Here is a 15,173-nt window from a genome sequence, read left to right as displayed (position 1 = left end):
ATTCATATATACATCACTATAAATATCCATATATATATATATATCCACACACACACACACACACACACACACACACACACACACACACACACCTCAGATTGATATACCAGTCTGTCAGATGGAAAATCTAAATTTAAAGCCATATATACAACTTGAAAGCCCCAGGTACAATTCATAATGAACGTGAGGGGCACAGTCGTGGTGAGCTGTCAGTCTACCCAAAGCTGGACTAGTTGTTGTTGGATGAAAATTATAGGATGGGTCACTCTGGTTCATTAATACTGGGAACCTGGCTCTTGTAGATGGGCTTCCCATTTCCCACTGGGTAGCTTCTAGTCCCTAGGGTTTGGATCTCATCTCTGACACTGTTGTCAATTTAATTTCAGCTCTTTAGTATAAGAAGAGTGACACTTCCCACAATATATTTGTTTGTTTGAAACAACACAGTACCTGTGTTCTTTTGTGGGTTATGAACAAAGTATAGGTATAAGAATAACTATCATACAGTCCACCCTATTGACCCCAGCGAACTCTGCTCAGTGAGTGTTTGCAATGTGAAGGTGGAGGAGCTTCCCATGACAATGGAGCTGTTGCATACTTTGTCTTAGTGAATTGGAGAGATGGACAAGTTGCTCTGAAACTAAAAGGCTACCATTGGACCAATTGTATGCCTCTGGGGATGAACAGTTCCTGTGTATTACCAAAAAAAAAAAAAAAGGAGGGAAGAATAGAAGGAAGGAAGGGAGAAGAAAAGGAAGGAAGGAAGGAAGGAAGGAAGGAAGGAAGGAAGGAAGGAAGGAAGGAAGGAAGGAAGGAATCTTCAGGACTAATATGTTAAGGCTATTCTCATCTTCTCCAGGAGAGTGGAGTCAGGCAGAACTTTGCACCAACTCCCAGTCAGAAGCCCCAGTAGACATGCAGATCACTGACTAACCACACATACGTGTCACACAGACTGGAAGATCTTAAGGCTCTGAAACCACAGGCATCTCTCCACAGGATTAAAGGGAGCAGATTTACAGACCCAGAATGAGAAGGGAGGTAGTGATTATTATTGTTTTTTTTTTTTTTACATGTTTCTGATTTATAGTCAATAAGGTGAAAGGCTAAGGCACACAGAGTCCAAGAACCATTTGTATGTCTCTTCACCACCCTCTTTAAGAACTCACGGCTGCTCGTGGTTTCTACAGAGATACCAAGAATTGCAGTAAGTAGGCCTGGCCCTTGTTTCCAGACTCTAGGCACCGTCTGTAAAGCTACCCTTCGGGATGAAACCCTGCCTTTGGTTGCCAGCCATACCAAGGTGTGATATTTTCCTCTTTAATTAAAACAAAACAAAAGAAATCAAAACTTGTCCATTTGCTTTGACCAGCTATCTGAAAGTTCAAGGACTGAAGAACAATTCTCCTCCATGAACAAGCTGTGCAATGGGCCGGGAAGCTGATCTTACATCAGCAGTCGCTGTTCAACACATTGATTCCGTTGTGGAGGAAGGTGGATGTGAGTCCCTTCCTAAAAGGAAAAGAAAATAAAGCCGCTTTATATTTATGATTTGCCACCTCTGGGAGGGGCTATATGATCCGGGGGTTCTATTTCAGACGTTGATATAAGCAAGGCCACCTCAGATGGGAGGCGACTGCTGTGCTCGCCTGACGTTTGAAGAATTCCAGTTTCCATCTAGAAAATAAAGATCTCAAAGTGACCCTAGTCTCACTTTGGGGCTTTCTGTTCCAGGCCATAATGTAGCTAAGGAGTTTTTTAGCAAAGTACTCCTTTCCCTGTATGTTTAGATTATAATGATGCAAACCTGAATGGTGCACTCAATGCACAGGGCTGCCCATTAAGGATGCAGGTCTTATTTATGGAACTTTGTAGAAAACACCGAGAATCCTCTCCACTCCAGGGCTGAGACGACATGTGTTACAGCTCTTGTGAGGAGGATGAGTCTGAAAGGCAGAGGATTTGAAGGATAAGGGAGGAGGTAAACCAACTCTCTGCTGCTCGCTTGGTCTCTTCTTCCCACATTCGAAAGTTATTTTTCACTTATTGAAGAGCCTTTTCTTGAGTTCAATCTTTGCTACTCTATAGTCTAATATTCTTCTCAGTGTATTCTCTTCTCCTTGGAGCATCTGTTTCCCCTAGTAACCATTTTCTACGATGTCTTGCCCTACTAAATTCTCATTTTCCTCTCTGTGTTCCATCTGGTTAACTTTCTTTTGTTTCTCAATCCTAGTGAAATGTGTACTGTTTGGACATTACCCTAATTGATGAGAGCTGAGCCCCTGCCAACCCCTGCCTCTGACTATCAAGTGTATTAGTTACCTTTACGTTGCTGTGATCAAAAGGACCCATGGTGGACACAGATTAGTGGATGAAAGGGTCATGTTGACTTACTATTTCAGAGGATCTTGGATACTGGAGTAATCCCCTATGAGCCAATGAGACAGAAATTGAGGCAGTGGCTACCCCTATGGCAGTGGGCTAGGAAGCAGGAGATGGACTATAAATTCCAAACACCCACCAGCAATGACCTCTGACCACCAGGCAGCACTGCCATCACTCAGGGTCCACAGCATTTCCAAAACAGTGCCTCCAACTTGGGATTGAACATCCAAGCATAAACCCATGGGGCTTTTTAGAGTAAAACCATAACATCAGGTACCTGCTTTCCATATCCTTTAGTCCCATCTGACATAGCAAAATATCCTGTTGGTCCACTCTGAGGCTGCCTCTTTCCATTAGCAATCTGAGGCTACTGCTAAAGAAAGGCAATTTTGATGTAATTATGAGAGCCCCAGATATTATGATTCAAAGAGCCAAGAATCTTTCATTAATAAGTAAGTTTCTGGGCTAGTCTTTGGCTCTCTTTTTTTTTTTTTTAACATGGTCACTCAGGTATCTGATTGTTAGTGGGGGTTTCTTCTCCTTCAATTCTCCTGATCTTTACTGATCACACAACCAAAGCTGACGTAACCTGTGCTCACAGCCATGAGGGAGGAACGAGAAGGAAGGGGAAAAGAATGCTGGAAATGGCTGGGTCCCAGAAATGTTACCAATACTTCTACTTGCATTCTGTCAGAGAGGGTCAAGTGTAACACCAAGAGAAGCTCAAAGAGGGGCAAGAAATACAATCCCTGCCCAGACAGTCTCAGGCTCATTCACAAACCATCTGCCATCTGTTACAGAAAAGGTGAGAGGAATGCAGTGGACAGCTAGAGGGCCCTGTTGTAGCTACTCTTCCCTTGCCTTGCTTTTCAGACAGGGTCTCCTTAGCTAGACTTTGAACTCTACTCCCCACCCCCCAACAAATTCTGGGACCAAAGGCATTTGGTACTGTGGCTGACCATCTCTTGCTTTTTGTAATAACTTCTTTCAGACATAACTTTCTCTCTACTTTTCAGTAGCTAGCTCCTAAATTCCCAGTGTATTTTCAACTTTGAACACTGGAAACAGCCTGTTAAGCTTTCCAATTCTACTATACTGGCTGAGATGTGTTCTCTCCTCCGGTGAGAAAACCTGTGAATGAGTGAGTGAGTGAGTGAGTGTGTGTGTGTATGTATATATACACACACCAGTCAGTTACTCTCTTTTACTTGAGGACTCAGTGCAAACCTGGTAGATGATGGGCAGAGCATTGTAAGAAACTGGAACATTGAAGCAAGGAAGCACACACAGAGAAGCCTGGGATAACTTCAGCAGTAAGATGGCAGCTCTAGTCCACCATGTAACCGTAGGCCACATAAACAAGAGGGGGCACTAAAGCCTATTCCAACTGCACATATTGGAAACTGAAGAGAGCTAGCAGAGAGGAGTCAGGGATGTGCCATGAGCTGTCGTACCTGAACAGGCAGCCATGTTTGCATTGGCTCCAAGGCTGCTGACAAGGTGGCTAAGGCTTTTCCTATTCCTGAACCCCAGTGGTGCTCTACAGAGGCACCTTGGTATCTCTAGGTCTTGTGTTATATGACTAATGTTTAAGCTGATGCTGCCAGCAAGTTTCCAGTGTAAACTAAAGACACAATTCTAGAGCCAGACTACTCCATGATGAACTTTCAAAGCAAAGGACAAAGAGGTGTTTTTAGCTACTCTCGAGTCCTGGTGAATAAACATTTTAAAGTGGGGACTGGCAGGGAGTAGGTTCTACTGGTGGAGGGCAAAGGTTCTCTAATGTGATTTCATTGGCTGGTGATGACCCTTCTTCAAAGTCATTTCTGTGTCATCATCTCCTCTGGGGAGCCTCCTGTTACCTCAAGACTGCTGAGGACTCATCTCTGAGAGCTCCCTACCTTGGGAGGATGTTGGCTGGAGTCACAGCTGAGTGGCCAGATGGAGTAGCTGTGCTGGGATTGGCTACCCTGCTGAGGTTGTTAAGATGAGAGCTGTGCTAATGTTAGCACGCCTGTTAGGCTGGAGGGAGGCCAGGTAGGGAAAGAGCCAGTGTGGGCCTAGCACAGGTCTTGTCCATGAAGGCCACCAGGAGGATTGGGGGGAACACAGGCAGTAAGTAACCAGAAGGGAATGGGATGTTCTTGGAGGATACTGGAGGACTCTCAAGATCTCCAGCAAAAAAGACTCTTGGGAACTCCAAGAGACAGCTTTGCAATAAGGAGACTACTTTTTCAAACCATCAAGTAGGCACAGAGATGTTTAAACACTCCTCATGCCGAAGGCATGCTTAATGGAAGATTATGTCATGTGTGAATTTTTTTCATCCCTTAACATGGAATAGCATATCTCTTCCCATAACTCTGATCCCAAAAAGATGTTTCCAGTTGGCCAGCTAGGAGAAATGTGTAGTAAAGAGTAAAATATAAAACACACCACTTGCTCTCATACTGCCAGTTCCCTCTGCTGCCTCCTAAGGTGGACCTGGAAGATCCTTCTGCTACCTCTTAAGGTAGAAGATGCACAATGGGAGGATATTGTACTTTTAGTCAAGGACAAACTTTTCCTAAATGTCTTGGATACAGCACTGGGTAATTTTTTACTTGAGACTTTGTGTCTTAAAGTGACCCTAGGGCTTAAGCATGATCAAAAAATGGTGTATGGGTATTTTATCTAAGTTAGATACAAGTTTGAAAGAATCGTGGAGAAGAATTTTTAAAATCCATTTGATTGCACCATGAATTCTGCTTTCTCAGGGAACTGCCTGTCTTCTCCTAGATGTGATGGCTCCAGGATAACACTGCAACTGTTTCTCCAGATCTTTCTTGTCCCTAAAAAGCTCCTCTCGGCCCTTCTCATGTTAGTGCTGCATCCAAGCAAATCTGCGACAAGAGAGCCATGCAGTTATAATAGCCCTACTAGGTCACCTAGAGAAAGCAAGAGTGTTGGGCATTTCTTCTAGGCTCTGCCCCACAGTTACCTGGCAACAGCCAGGTGTGCCTGACTCACTATAAAAGGAACTGCTGGCCCCCCTCCTCACTCTCTTCCTCTTGCTTTTCTCTTTCTCTCTTCTCTTCCCTCTTTGTCCCTTCTCTCCCCATTCCCCTCCACCCTCTCTCCATGTGCTCATGGCCAACCTCTCCTCCTCCTCTCTCTCTCTCTCTGCCTTTCTCTGTTCCTACCACTCCATCAACTCTCCCCTATGCCCTAAATAAACTCTATTCTATACTATACTTTCATGTGTCTGGTACCTCAGGGGGAAGGGATGCCTCAGCATGGGCTCGCAGATGCATCCTCTTCCCCCACACCATACAGCACCTATACCAAAACATATCCTTTGCTTTATTTTCTTCTTCTTCTTCTTCTTCTTCTTCTTCTTCTTCTTCTTCTTTTTCTTCTTCTTCTTCTTCTTCTTCTTCTTCTTCTTCTTCTTCTTCTTCTTCTTCTTCTTCTTCTTCTTCTTCTTCTTCTTTTACAAAACACAACAAAGGGACCAAAACCATGGATGTCCCCTATGACAGGAAGTAACCTTGGGTGACATAGGGAGATTTCCCTCAGGTGAGAGGAAATGAGTAAGATTAAGCATCCTTTCCTACAGTGAACTGGTGCACACACACAGCTGCCGGGAACTGTCCTCAGGGTCTCTGTCCTAAAGAGTCAGAGTGACAATGGGTCTGAGGCTTTAGACCCATTCGTCATTCCCATGCCACCCAGTCCAGCCTCGTCAGGAGAACATGCTGCCCTCTCTGGTGTGCCTGCTGGTTATAATGTTGGGGGAGGGCCACACCATCTGCAAGGGTTATTCTAAACCCTGTGTCACTCCTGAGAATGGCTTAGTAGGTCATTCAATAGTTAGCAATTAAGTATGACGCTGATAATACCTCTCTAGTATTTATGAAACAAATGAAAATGCTTAACCTAGGCTTTGAAGGTATCTTGTATTCTATAAACCTATATTCTGTGTGACGGGCGCCACGCTACAACCTAGAGTCCTGCTAGAGTATAAGCTGCAGTTACTTTACTCCAAGTCTCGCAAACTTGATGCAACCAAGGTGTTTACCAACAAAGCACAGAGAAGAGTGGGGCTGTAGTGCGTTGTCTCATTTGTGGACCCTAGATGTTACAGATGTGTGATACCAGAAACAAACTCCAGTGGCGTGGAAGTAAGAGAGCTATCGGGGAACAGAGAGGACTAGGGGGAAGGGAGACAGGGCAGTGGGGTACAGGGAAAATAGGCTCAAAGTACATTGTGTCCTTACATGAAAATGGCCTCATTTATCTCTGTAAACTAAAAGTAAAGAGCAAAGACTTTGAAACAGAGAAGCAGCCCAATCGACGTCACTTCCGGGGATGAATTACTGTGACTGCTGCCATTAAGACAGTGAAAGGAAGGGGAAGTTAGGTCAGTAGGCTATTCCACACATGGGTGGACCAGAGATCCCTACGCTGCACAGCAGCAAACCGAGCAGGGGGGTGGGGGGAGGGAGGAAAAAGAACTGGGAATGAAGGGACTCTCTGTACAGCAGAGCTTAGCCAAGCAGGCCCAGCCACAATACTAACCCGCGAGCACATACTTCCTTCCCGAGCCAACCCGCGGCTTGCCTGACTCCCATAATCTGTGTTGTTGATTTTTAACCTGGCCCCCCAAGGGTCTTGTTGGGGATCACAAGCAACAGCCCTGAGCATCTCCCACCCCTGTCTTGGAACTTAGCCAAGCAGGCCCGCTACAATGCTGGCACACGAGTCACTGATACTTCCTCCCTGAGCCAAACCTAGGATCTACCGGCATGGCTAGAGATCGTTGACGCCAAGGAGAAAGAGACAGCTGTCTCCTGTCTGGCTACTTCTCAGCCAATGAGATGCTGAGAAGCTTGAGAGCCAATGAAATGCCGAGAAGGTGTATAAAGATTTGCCCAGTTCTGGGAGTCAATCTTGCCTGCACAACACCTATGCAAGAAAAGGCCAGTCAACATCCCAGCCCGCAGAATATCCTTAAATCGCTACTGGCTGTTGATGGCTACTGGCAGAGGAATGGTTAACATGCCAGTGGTGTGACTCGGTAGGATGTGAGCACCAGGCCTGTGGGAATGTGGCCTGTAATATCTTGGCAGAAGCCATCCTCTTGGTGCTAAGGTCAGAGCTAGGGAAAGATGCCATAACCACCATCAAGACACTTGGGCCCAAAGGCAACACCCAGTGCCTTGCGATCCGCACTTGCAGGGAAGTGTACGGCAGCAAACTATTCCTGCGTGTGGCCGATTTGATGGGGTTAAAATATGATTAAGCCTAAACATGTAAACACTAAATTCCCAAGTTGATCATGCTGTAATACTCTATTAGGGTTAGGCCAGATTACAGCTGGTTGTGTTTCTTCATACTGGAGCCTGGTCCAAAGTGATGAATTCGCTTATAAATCCCACAGTCATCCCCAGAAAGAACACGATTCACAGAGAGCTTTCCTAAGGTTTCAAGTGGGCTTCAGCGAGGCATGTTTTAAGCACCACCTGGAAAAACCACAGGCAGTGCTGGCCGGCTCTTAGGGAGCATCAGGGAAATGCCACACATCTAGAGCCGCAGGCCCGCAGTGCCCTTCCTGGGGGGGGGGGGGGCTCCACGTGGAGCCTGGGTCACGCGTGCTCTACCTCCTGTTCTCACGGGGAGGAAAAGCACAAGGCTGTTAACCATAAAGGAAAAATAATACCACACTCGGCTGAAATCACATCCAACTGGAGCCCGGTTTGTAATCCTTCATCCTTTCTGGGAGTCAGTCAGCTGCCACGGACACCCCCACAGGATGGATCTTTTTCCAAGGCAACAAACGCTCAATTCATCGGGGAACCGGAGCCCGGCTCCTGCGCTGTTTCTTCGAGATCCTTGAAAGGGTTGAATATGAATTGAAACCAAAGACATATTATTTTCAGAAGTGAGCACATTTTCACCCTGGTTTAGGGATGTCAGCCTTTTTCCCTCGCTTGCATAAGGAGGGTGTCCCCCGCTCTGTAGGCTGCTCTCAGTGACTTCATGAGGCCTAGAAGACAGGCTGGTCTCCTCTGCTCCACCCACAGTGTTTCCTGACAGCCTTAAGTGCAAAAGCAAATGTTTTGTTTAGGTAGGGACCTTAAAATAATGAGGCTTGGCTTTTGAAAAGATTAGCTACAAGAAAGAAAAATGCTGTAGGAAGTCATAACAGTAGTGGTTATCATGATATTAATATGCAACATCTGGCCTGGTGTATGCAATTAGATCTTGATGCAGAGTTAGAAAGGAAGGAGGGAGGAAGGGAGGGAGGGAGAGAGAGAGAGAGAGAGAGAGAGAGAGAGAGAGAGAGAGAGAGAGAGAGAGAGAATAATTCTTTAAGTTTAAATGTGAGTCTGTTTTGCAAAACTATTGGACTTGTACGAAAGCTGTCTATTACATGCCAAAAGCTGGATAGCTTCTTATTGGATAAAATATGCAGTGAATTCTACACTCCATTTCTGTGCAATAAAGAAAAAAAATTAGGGCTTGTAAAAGTGCATTTAGCATTTGTAACCCTAACACATGGGGGCTGAAGCAAGGCATGAGGTTAAGGGAGGTGGCTGGCCAGTCTGTCTAGTTGAAATAGCAAGTGCCGAGCTCAGAGAGAATGGTAAGGTAAAGAAGTCATTGAGAAGGGCATCCAGACATCAGCCTCTGACCTTTACACATGTCCAAACAAATGAGCACACCCTGCCACCCACACCCAACACTCACACACTCAGATGCCATGGTGGCCTGCATTATTTCCAGGCTCAGCTGGAAATTCCCATCTGGACAATTCCTCCTGGGATTGTTTTTGGAGGGATCATATCTGCAAGTCTCATTGATGTCATCATCTCTTGGACCTGCTCTTGGAAGTGGACTGGGAAGGGGAGGGGCCTACAGAATGGAAGCCAAGTCACCCAAGACCTTCTGCCAAGTACCTGGTGATAGGCTAGCTGCGGTACCTCACCTCCATTGCTTCATGGGAATTGTAAGGGTAGCCAGTGTCCCCTCTGGCTGGTCTCATGTCTCTTGTGGAGAAATCACCATGAGAGATGGAAAGTCAAGTGTGGTTGTACTAGGGAGTGGGGACTCGGCTAAGCACAGGGATTGGTGATTATAACTATATTTGGAAAAAGAGGTGGTGAAGGTAGGAATGGGAGGGAGGAGGGTCGAGCTGTGAGGATGAGAGTCGCCATCTTCACAGATGCTTCAGTGTCTAACCTGACTTGCCGGCCCATATGCTTTCACAGTTACTTCAAACATTTTTTCCTCTTTTTTAAATTAGATATTTTCTTCATTTACATTTCAAATGCTATCCCCCTCTCTGTTTCCTCTTCAAAAATCCCCTATTCCTTTCCCCCATCCCCCTGCTCCCCAACCCACCCACTCCCACTTCCTGGCCTATTTCCCTATACTGGGGCATAGAATCTTTGCAAGACCAAGGGCCTCTCCTCCCATTGATGGCCAACTAGGCCATCCTCTGCTACATATGCAGCTAGAGACATGAGTCCTACCATGTGTTTTCTTTGATTGGTGGTTTAGTCCCAGGGAGCTCTGGGGGTACTGGTTAGTTCATATTGTTGTTCCTCCTATAGGGCTGCAGACCCCTTCAGCTCCTTGGGTACTTTCTCTAGCTCCTTCATTGGGGACCCTGTGCTCTATCCAATAGATGACTGTGAGCATCCACTTCTGTATTTGCCAGGCTCTGGTAGATCCTCACAGGAGACAGCTATATCAGGCTCCTGTCAGCAAAATCTTGTTGGCATTTGCAATAGTGTCTGGGTTTGGTGGTTGTTTATGGGAAAGGTCCCCGGGTGGGGCAGTCTCTGGATGGTCCTTCCTTCAGTCTCAGTTCCAAACAAAACCATTCTGGGTAAGGCCTTAGGAATTATCTGATGACAGATGGAATTGAGAAAACTTCCAATTGTTCCAATGAGAATTGGTACCTACCATATAGGACCAAGCCACCTGCCTTCTTCTCTTTAACTCCTCTCTGCGTGTGAGCAGATGTGTTTGATGGATTTATGGAATCATTGATTTTCTTCTCTTTTCATTGAGATGACATCTCATGCTGGCCTTGAAGTCTCTTTGTAGTTGAGGACTTTGAAGTCTTGATCCTCTTGCCTCAGTCTCCTACCAACTTCATTCAGTTCCAGAGATGAAACCTAGCCTTTGTGTGTGCCAAGCGAGCATTCTACCGGTGAAGCCACATCCCTATTCCTACAATGTTTTTTAACTGACAAATAGACATCAAATTGGGACATAGCACTCATCTTATCTAGACCCTGCCTCTGCACCAGCAAGATTTGGACCTGAATGGCAGCACTGCTGGTATCTCTCTGTAGGACTTGACTGAGATTTGATTGTTTGTATGGAGTAGAGAAGATACTCTTTGCCCTACAAAATATGGTCCTGATCCAAGGATCTCACTGGATCCTCGGATCCCACCTCTGCTCAACGGAAGGAACTAACTATAAACAAAGAAGATTCTAGGAGTCATGTTCAAATCCTCTTGACTAGATTTTTTATTTATTATTTTTTTGGGGGTAAAATACTGTTTGTGATCCAGGAATTAACTAGAAACACAGGTCCTGCCTCAAACTGTCTTGATATACACTCAGCTTTCTGTCTTGATATACAAAGCTCTCTCTGTGGATCTGTGTGCATCACAACACTGCCATGTATCTTCACCTCCTATCTCAACTGTTTATGCACACAGTCAACTACATTAGCATGTAAGAGATTAAAATACTATGGAATTCTCTATTTCCTCCTATCCACTCAGATCCCATGTCCTACTTCTACGTTTCAAGTGTCAAAACCCCTTTCCAAATATTGTTTGCACATCCCAGAAGAGAACTGTGAGGGTTATGTAGGAGACAGGGTTTCCCAGGTAGAGGAGGCGGCATGAGTTCCTTTCACGGGGCATGCTATCGTCACCGGATCAGAAATTCATTCCTTCCCAGCTAGAGCCATCACTATGCAGCTCTAAATGTCATGTAAGAGCAATGGCTCACACTCACAGTGCTCCTGGGCTTTCTCAGGAAGGTTGGTCTCTTGTGAGAGAATGTTCTCAGGCCTTGCCTAGAAGCACATTGCTGAAAAGATGCTAAAGTTTGTGGGTTTTCCTAAGGTTCAAATTTAACAATTATTTTGCATTTGTTGTCTAAATGGATAGAGCTGATGGTTGCCAGGAACGGAATAAACAGTGAAGCAGGAGCAGCCTGGCAGTAGATCACTAAATTATGTTTTCCCTCTGAAACTTATTTTTATAAAGGAAATAGAGGAAGTGCCGCTGAGTGTGCTTGGTTCTCCTTCCTGCGAGCCGGTTTATTAGCTGTGAGATTAGTGAAGCCCGGTTTTCTTTTTCCTTTTGCTTCTATCACTTTCTTCTATCTTTTCGAGCTGGGCAGGAGCACCCGGCGGCACGCACACATGCGCGGGGTCACTCACCGCCTGTGTGGAAACAACTGCTTTTTGTCTATGGTGCCATGTAAAGAATATCCCGCTCTGTTGATTTTCTGTTAAGATAGCTGGAATTCGATCCGGTGCATACTATAGGCTGAATTTCAGGATGCCTCAATTTTTTTTTTTTTTAAAAGAATGAGCCTGAGAGCATTTCCAGAACCACAGCTCTTTACTGCAAATAGAAGGGGGAAAAATCTGTAGTTTATCCCCGAATATTCTCAGTGAGACAGCACGCTTCTGCAGCCGTTCTAAATTCAGAGTACTCCCGATAACACCCAGATAAAGAAAGAGACGATGCCTGGTAGCTTCTCACGTGTTTGCAGGGAACAGGGATTGCATGCTTTTTGCCAAAGAAAAGCTGAGAATAAGGGCGCCTGTTGAGCTAGGGCAATATTTAACAAAGCCCGTTGAACTGGCACCAAGCCTCCATGAATGGAATTAAGAACTTTCTGCCAGCGTCCCAGGGAAGATGATTCCCATAGTTCCCCTCCAAAATGTTTTCAACTTCGCAGAGCGAGACAAAGGGGTGGAATGGATGAATCAGGCAGACTGCCTCACGGACGGTTTGGCTAAGCTGGGATAAATTAGCTTAGCCTCTGCTTCCTGATCGATACCTTCCCCGAGCCATTACGGATAGTGCCATTGCCCTAATTGGCAGAGACAGTTTAAAGATCGATCTGGAAAAATCAGCACTTGACCCAGCAAACCCACTCTTTGTCAACACATTCAATCACATCTGCTCTTGAGTGGGAAATTCTTGGCCTGATGCAGAGCCAGTTGCTCAGAGAGCAGCAGGCATTTCCCCACCAAGGAGTGCTTCCCAGAGATTAAGGGAACCAGCAGGACTTCACTGCTGGATCGTTATGTATATCTTGTGTATGTGTGTGCATCTTATTCATTTAGCAAGAATTACCTGAGTATCTACTGTGTCTAACTCATTTGTCAAAACACATGTGACATAAAGAGCCCCCACGAGAGAATGAAGAAATAATTTCCCTGGCTAGAAAATCAAGGTGCAGGGTTGAGGAGATGGCTTCAGCAGTGACACACTTGTCAAACAGGCAGGAGTGTCAAAGGGCAGGCCCTTAGCACTCACACACTAAGAGCTGTTTCAGTAGTCTGGCCACTGGTAAAGTGTCACATGCCAGTACGCAACCCCTTGCTCACTCAGGCATACACTGGTGGGTAACCACACAAAAGGTGTGCAAACAAGGACAGGCTTGTTGGGGATGAGATGGGGTTACTAGCAATGGAAAGAACGAAAGCTCATTATATACATGTGTGAAACTGTCTAATTATAAGAAGTTTTTAAAATAAAGATAGGTATGCTGATTTCAAATACCTGAGATCTCTGGGCCATAAAGGGAGATGGTAGGATCTCTACAGCCTACCACCCAGCCAGTCAGTGAGATCCAGGGTCAGTGAGAGACCCTGTCTCAAAAGGTGAGGTGGCAAGCAGTCGAGGAAGACTCTTGCTATAGACCTCTGGCCACTTCACACGTGTGGTCAGGGAAATTGGATAACCCCCTCTGCTCTCCACAGATACCAGGTATACACATGGTACACAAATAGACATGCAGGAAAAATATCCACACACATACACAATAAACTACATCCCAAACTATGCTGCTGAAGAAGCCACCAGGGCTCAGGCTTTAAACCACAGGCCCACAGTCTCAAGGGACTGACGAGCAGAGGGATTAGCTGGGACTCAGAACCCAGGTCTATTTGATTCTATGCCATCTGCGTTTCTAACCGGGGTTGTGCTAGCTGCACCAGGATACCCATCTCTGAATTGTTCATCACCTTTCAAGGAAATTAAGCAGGGAACCTCCTTAGGATACCTTGAAAGGTTATCAGCAAACAGTCCACAGCTTCCTGTACCTCAGGCGAGTGCTTCCCACACCATCTCCTCGGAACCACAGTCCTTTGTCCTCTGGTCTCAGGATAACTGTGGCTTCCTGAGCAGCTGCCGACTCCCACTCTTCTGGCATCTATGCAGCCCTGTTGTGGTCACACTCTGCTGTTCTCCCATGCTTTGAACTATTCCATGAGTTCACGCCTCTTCCTGGAGATATTTTCAGTCCGATAACGACTCCATTAGCATTTAATTGAGGAGTCCTTTAACTTGGCTTACACGGGTTGCCCGAGCCTATCTTTGCTATTACATAGGTCACAATTAACTGCCTGTTACTATTGGACAATATGTTCACCATATCTTACTCATGTTTCTGATCCTAAAGTGTAGGATCAGTGGGTGACTTAAAACATGTTCCTTAAAAAATGGAGGGTGGATTTCTTTGTTCCACATCATCCTTTTGTTATTCTGGGATCATGAAAAATGTTGAATGTCATACAGCTTCTTAGTGTAGTTTCCATGTTCTCAAAGCAACACTTAGAAAGATATTTTCAATGCTCCTTACAGTCACATATCGAATTGATCAGTTACCTGTCTCTAAATATATGAAAGTAAAAGGCCCTGAGCATTTATAACATCTATCTGCTCACATATTCAGATGCAAAAGGACAAATATGCATACGTTCATTAAGTCACTCAACTAACATTTATAGTTTGCACTCTGAGGGCTTCCAATCCGTTAGATTGGAAATAGAATTCATTTTCTGTTAATAAAGACTCCACACTCTCTTCTCATGTCTGTAATCAATGTTATTTCTAAGGAACTTTGTGTCTAAAAGTGTAACGAAGACTTCTGTCTTCTGACGGGATGTTAAAATAATACAGATTCATTTTTTCCTTCCTTCAATCCAGTCTGGAATATCATGCCAGTGCAAAGGCATGATATTGACTGATCTGAGAAAATAATTCCACAACGTTGAGATAGCCCAGAAAATATGAATGGATTCTGAGGCAGAAGGAACAACAGCTCAGACTCCATGGTGGCTACGCACCATCAAGGGTTGGGCTGGGTTGGGAGGCAGACTATCCATTATGTTCTTTTCCAACCACAACAGTGCCCAACAGGACCATGCCTAGTCCTAGTACTTACAATCATCTTTCATCCTTGTGTTTCCTAGGTAGCCAAGTCATGACCTTGAACTTCTGTTCTTTTGACATCTACCTCCTGCGTGCTGGGTGTACATACTTGAACCATCATGCCCAGTTCACTTAGGATTATCTTGAAGTGCCTGGTAGATAGACCTTTAGTCTATCGCAGAGATCATCTTTTGGCAACCCTGCAGAAAAGCAGGGCCAGGGTTTCAGGCCCTTCAACTCATTGAGGAAGTATTATCAAAGGTAGATCTATGGGATGCTTCCCAACTACAGAGCAAAGGACAGGACAAGAGAAGAGAAGAGA

At 45.2% G+C, this 15,173-nt stretch overlaps 1 long non-coding RNA gene across 1 annotated transcript; it reads right to left on the bottom strand.

Moving 5' to 3' along the window:
• Positions 1–1,160: 1,160 nt before the first annotated feature.
• Gm35341 lies at positions 1,161–13,849 on the bottom strand. Its single transcript, XR_373803.1, has 4 exons — positions 13,701–13,849; positions 8,087–8,258; positions 1,808–1,946; positions 1,161–1,512 (listed from the first exon to the last, which is right to left on the bottom strand). It is a non-coding gene; the product is annotated as a predicted gene, 35341 (long non-coding RNA).
• Between the last annotated feature and the right edge of the window lie 1,324 nt (positions 13,850–15,173).

Source organism: Mus musculus, chromosome 1 (genome assembly GCF_000001635.26).
Source record: "Mus musculus strain C57BL/6J chromosome 1, GRCm38.p6 C57BL/6J".
NCBI classification, from domain to species: Eukaryota; Metazoa; Chordata; class Mammalia; order Rodentia; family Muridae; genus Mus; species Mus musculus.
Note: the sequence above shows the minus strand (reverse complement) of the source record. Positions and strands in the feature narration are given on the sequence as shown.